We start from the raw sequence: 6,000 nt of genomic DNA on the forward strand, positions 1-6,000 counted from the left end.
CCAAACATAAGAGATTTCCTTTAAAGCCAAAGATGGGAATAACAGTTAAGAGTGATTTTTCAAGGCGAAGAGGTTCTAGGCACTTCAGTCTGGAACCGCGCGACCGCTACGGTCGCAGGTTCGAATCCTGCCTCGGGCGTGGGTGTGTGTGATGTCATTAGGTTAGTTGGGTATAAGTAGTTCTAAGTTATAGGGGACTGATGACCTCAGATGTTAAGTGCCATAGTGCTCAGATCCATCTGATTTTTCAGTTATAGGGAGCATTTGGCCTGTAGAAAGCGGTAGACTTTCTGTATCTACTGTTACATATCTGACAAATGTTAAAATTATTTCAGAAATATCATATTGTAAATTTTGTGATGTAAGTAAAACAAAAATAGTAAATTACAAAAGTCATGGCTAGTGAAAAATACAACTGAATAAATTAAGTTTAATGTTTAAGGTAACTGTTGAAACTTTAAAGTAATTTCAAAAACAAATCCTGGGTTGGAGCCAAAGAAACATAGTAAGCCTACTCAAGGAAAAACTGTGTGTCAGACAGGAACTCGAAGTCACTGTTGTCTTTCGCAGGTAAAGGTCTTGGCAACAGAACACAGTACGTAAGAGCGTTATCTGCGAATGCTAATGGTTCTTATTGAAACCTCATTTTACTCACACATTTGATTTATTTATTTTCCTGACAAGATTAGGACCGTCAAGCAATCTCTTACTTCTAACCAGACATTTTACAAATTTTACGTTATGTTATTACGATCCAGTTTTAATCCGTCGGAGGGTTTCAGATGAAAATTGGCACACCTAATACTATCTGTAGCGTGCAATAGTCCACCTTCATCCATAAATCAAATTTCTCATTTGTCTCGCAGTTGAACTATCTTAATGTTTAACTGCGCACCACGCATCCTATATTGGTGAAGTTCGGAAGAAGAACTGTTACCAACAGATTTTCCTTGAATAAGTGCACTATGTATATTTATTTACCCGTCTCCGTATTTGAGCGGTCAAAAAATGGAAAGCGAATGAATTGGCTGTAAGGAGATATTGAAGGCCTGTATATCTACTCGCTGTCCATTTCCTTCTGCCCTCTCTCTGTGCATTTGTTACTACCCCTCTCTCGCTCCTCCCCCTTCTGTCCACCTGCTCCTTCCACTTCTGTAAATCTCCTCCTGCCCTCTCTATATCCTCTTCTTCCTCCTCTCCCCCCCCCCCCCCCCGTGCCAATCTCCACCGCCTCTTCTTTCTGTCCATCTCTTTGTCTTTCCTTTCTCTGTCCATCTCCTCTTCCCTTTCTCTTTCCTTTTCTCCCTTCCAATCTCTCTGCCCATCTCCTCCTCTCCCTTTCTCTATCAACTCCTCCCCTATCTCTGTCCATCAACTCCTCCCTGCTCTCACATCTCCTTCTCCCTTCTACTTTCTGCCTACCTCCTTGGTTCAAATGTCTCTGAGCACTATGGGACGTAACATCTCAAGTCAGCAGTCCCGTAGAACTTATAACTACTTAAACCTAACTAACCTAAGGACATCACACACATCCATGCCCGAGACAGGATTCGAACATGCGACCGTAACGGTCGCGCGGTTCCAGACTGAAGCGCCTAGAACCGGATGGCCACAACGGCCGGCTCTGCCCACCTCCCTCTCCCCCCACCCCCATCTCTCTGTCTGTCTTCCCTTCCCCGTATAGTAAGTAGCGTGTGTACCAAGTTTGGTTGAAATCGATGCATGGGTTTAGAAGGAGATATGTACTGGCGACATTGCATGCATATGAAAATGTCTCAAATATTTAACATGTTTCACACATATTTGTACATACATTTCACTTGTAGCTCCAGCGAATTCCATCCGACAATTTCGTTTTCGCACAGCTCAATGTTTGAGACGTCATATCTCCTGAACTATGTGTCATACAACGATATAGTTTTGTAGACACATGCACTGGTGTATGTCAATATTCCTGCGGTACGTGATGGAAATAGACTTGTTAATAACGATACAATAAATTAAATGGTCATGCGTGATGCAACAGTCTCAGTGCAAAAAAATGTGTGAGAAATCTTATGGGACTTAACTACTAAGGTCATCAGTCCATAAGCTGACACACTACTTAACGTAAATTATCCTAAACAAACATACACACCCATGCCCGAGGGAGGACTCGAACCTCCGCCGGGACCAGCCGCACAGTCCATGACTGCAGCGCCTGAGACCGCTCGGCTAATCCCGCGCGGCAGTCTCAGTGCATGAACAGCAAAAATGTAGTACGCGATAAGCTTTTTTCCTTTAATCATTTTATGGGGCTTGAGAGCGGGAAAAGTCTCGTAAAGACTTGGAATTATGTGTAAAATTTGTTGCAAATCACTAAGTGCTCTCAAAAATGGTTCGAATGGCTCTGAACACTATAGGACTTAACATCTATGGTCATCGTCCTCTAGAACTTAGAACTACTTAAACCTAACTGAGAATTAAGTCCACTGGAAATTTAAAATACCTCAAATGCTAAAGATGCTACGTTCTCCCTCTTCTTATGTACCCACCTGCCTCCTCTTCCTTCACAGACTACCGCGTGTACCATCACACAGTTTCCACTTATCCTCATCTTTGTGAAAAAATTTTATACCTATACTGCCCACTACCAAACTGAAACTAACCTGGTACCCAGGCGCTAATCTCAGTTTCGTGCGGCAGCATATCTGTTGTGCCTGCAGTTTTTTACAGTTATTTTGTATTTATTTATATTTTACAGGATTTTGACTCAAGGGTCCTCAATCCAACTTTATAACGATTCACATATCTGACAGGACAAGACAGTAACGGGGAAAAACATTAAAAAAAAACCACAAGATGACAAAATACGTATGAATATAGAAGATGAATTCAAGTTTTGCGTTACAAGGACTACGTGATTAGTAAATACACTGCGGAAAAAAATACCCTACTGGGCGTTAAAATTGCTACACCATGAAGATGATGTGCTACAGACGCGAAATTTAACCGAAAGGAAGAAGAAGCTGTGATATGCAAATGATTAGCTTTTCAGAGCATTCACACAAGGCTGGCGTCGGTGGCGACACCTACAACGTGCTGACATGAGGAAAGTTTCCAATCGATTTCTCATACACAAACAGCAGTTGACCGGCGTTGACTGGTGAAACGTTGTAGTGATGCCTCTTGTAAGGAAGAGAAATGCGTACCATCACGTTTCCGACTTTGATAAAGGTCGGATTGTAGCGTATCGCGATTGCGGTTTATCGTATCGCGACATTGCTGCTCTCGTTGGTCGAGATCCAATGACTGTTAGCAGAATATGGAATCACTGGGTTCAGGAGAGTAATACGGAACGCCGTGCTGGACCCCAACGGCCTCATATCACCAGCAGTCGAGATGACAGGCATCTTATCCGCATGGCTGTAACGGATCGTGCAGCCACGTCTCCATCCTTGTGTCAACAGATGGGGACGTTTGCAAGACAACAACCATCTGCACGAACAGTTCGATGACGTTTGCAGCAGCATGGACTATCAGCACGGAGACCATGGCTGCTGTCACCCTTGACGCTGTATGACAGACAGGAGCGCCTGCGATGGTGTACTCAGCGACGAACCTGGGTGCACGAATGGCAGAACGTGGTTTTTTCGGATGAATACAGGTTCTGTTTACAGCATCACGATGGTCGCATCCGTGTTTGGCGACATCGCGGTGAACGCACATTGGAAGCGTGTACTCGTCATCGCCATACTGGCTTATCACCCGGCATGATGGTATGGTGTGCCATTGGTTACAAAAAATGGTTCACATGGCTCTGAGCACTATGGGACTTAACGTCTGAGGTCATCAGTCCCCTAGAACTTAGAACTACTTAAACCTAAGGACATCACACACATCCATGCCCGAGGCAGGATTCGAACCTGCGACCTTAGCGGTCGCGCGGTTCCAGACTGTAGTGCCTAGAACCGCTCGGCCACCCTGGCTGGCTCATTGGTTACACGTCTCGGTCACCTCTTCTTCGCACTGACGGCACTTTGAACAGTGGACGTTACATTTCAGATGTGTTACGACCCGTGGCTCTACCCTACAATCGATCATTGCGAAACCCTACATTTCAGCAGGATAATGCACGACCGCATGTTGCAGGTCCGGTACGGGCCTTTCTGGATACAGAAAATGTTCGACTGCTGCACTGGCCAGCATATTCTCCAGATCTCTCACCAATTGCAAACGTCTTGTCAATGGTGGCCGAGCAACTGGCTCATCACAATACGCCAGTCACTACTCTTGATGAACTGTGGTATCGTGTTGAATCTGCTTTGGCAGCTGTACCTGTACACACCGTCAAAGCTCTGTTTGACTCAATGCCCAGGCGTATCAAGGCCGTTACTACGGCCAGAGGTGGTTGTTCTGGGTACTGATTTCTCCGGATCTATGCACGAAAATTGCGTGAAAATGTAATCACATGTCAGTTCTAGTATAAAATATTTGTCCAATGAATACCCGTTTATCATCTGCATTTCTTCTTGGTGTAGTAATTTTAATGGCCAGTAATGTAGTACATCCTTTTAGAGGCACCAGGTATGGGCCCATACTGAAACACCCGCATCAGTACGTCGTGTAGCCTCCACGGGCCTCTGACTCTGGCATCCAGTCGATCGTACAGATGACGAATACTGTCCTGGGATACGTTATACCTCGCCTGCTCGACCTGTTCACGTAGTTGTCGCACAAATCACTTCTCGTCACATCATACCCCACACATGCTCGATTAGAGACATGTTCAGAGACATTCCCAGGGAAGTTGCAGAACACACTGAGTTGCGTGTAGGTGAGCATATCACCTTACTGTCGCAAGAACGACAAAAGAACAGGTCCGACAACATTCTGCACGTACCGAGCGCTGATCAGCGCCCCCTCCAGAAACACCAAAGGGGAACGAGGATCTTTGCTTATGGCACCCCAGACCATAATGCCTGTTATGGGGCCAGGGTGTTTTGAAAGAATGCACTCTACGAGACAGCGCTCACCTGTTCTACGTCCTATGCACAAACAACCATCACTTGCGTGCAGACAGACTCTGCTTTCATCACTGAGAGCCGGGGAGCGCCATTCCAAGTGAGCCTTCCAAGTGAGCCTTTTGGTCAGGTGAATACAGGGTTATAAATACAAAATCAAATAGGTGTAGTGCAGGAGTAGGTTTAATTATGAATAAAAAAATAGGAGTGCGGGTAAGCTACTACAAACAGCATAGTGAACGCATTGTTGTGGCCAAGATAGACACGAAGCCCACGCCTACTACAGTAGTACAAGTTTATATGCCAACTAGCTCTGCAGATGATGAAGTAATTGATGAAATGTATGATGAGATAACAGAAATTATTCAGGTAGTGAAAGCAGACGGAAATTTAATAGTCATGGGTGACTGGAATTCGATAGTAGGAAAAGGAAGAGAAGGAAACGTAGTAGGTGAATATGGAATGGGATTAAGGAATGAAAGAGGAAGCCGCCTGGTAGAATTTTGCACAGAGCATAACTTAATCATAGCTAACACTTGGTTCAAGAATCATAAAAAATGGTTGTGTACATGGAAGAAGCGTGGAGATACTGGAAGTTCTCAGCTAGATTATATAATGGTAAGACAGAGATTCAGGAACCAGGTTTTAAATTGTAAGACATTTCCAGGGGCAGATGTGGACACTGAGCACAATCTATTGGTTATGAACTGTAGATTAAAACTGAAGAAACTGCAAAAAGGTGGGAATTTAAGGAGATGGGACCTGGATAAACTGACTAAACCAGAGGTTGTACAGAGTTTCAGGGAGAGCATAAGGGAACAATTGACAGGAATGGGGCAAAGAAATACAGTAGAAGAAGAATGGGTAGCTCTGAGGGATGAAGTAGTGAAGGCAGCAGAGGATCAAGTAGGTAAAAAGACGAGGGCTAGTAGAAATCCTTGGGTAACAGAAGAAATATTGAATTTAATTGATGAAAGGAGAAAATATAAAAATGCTG

The sequence above is a fragment of the Schistocerca cancellata genome, chromosome 4 (assembly GCF_023864275.1).
Source record: "Schistocerca cancellata isolate TAMUIC-IGC-003103 chromosome 4, iqSchCanc2.1, whole genome shotgun sequence".
Taxonomy (NCBI): domain Eukaryota; kingdom Metazoa; phylum Arthropoda; class Insecta; order Orthoptera; family Acrididae; genus Schistocerca; species Schistocerca cancellata.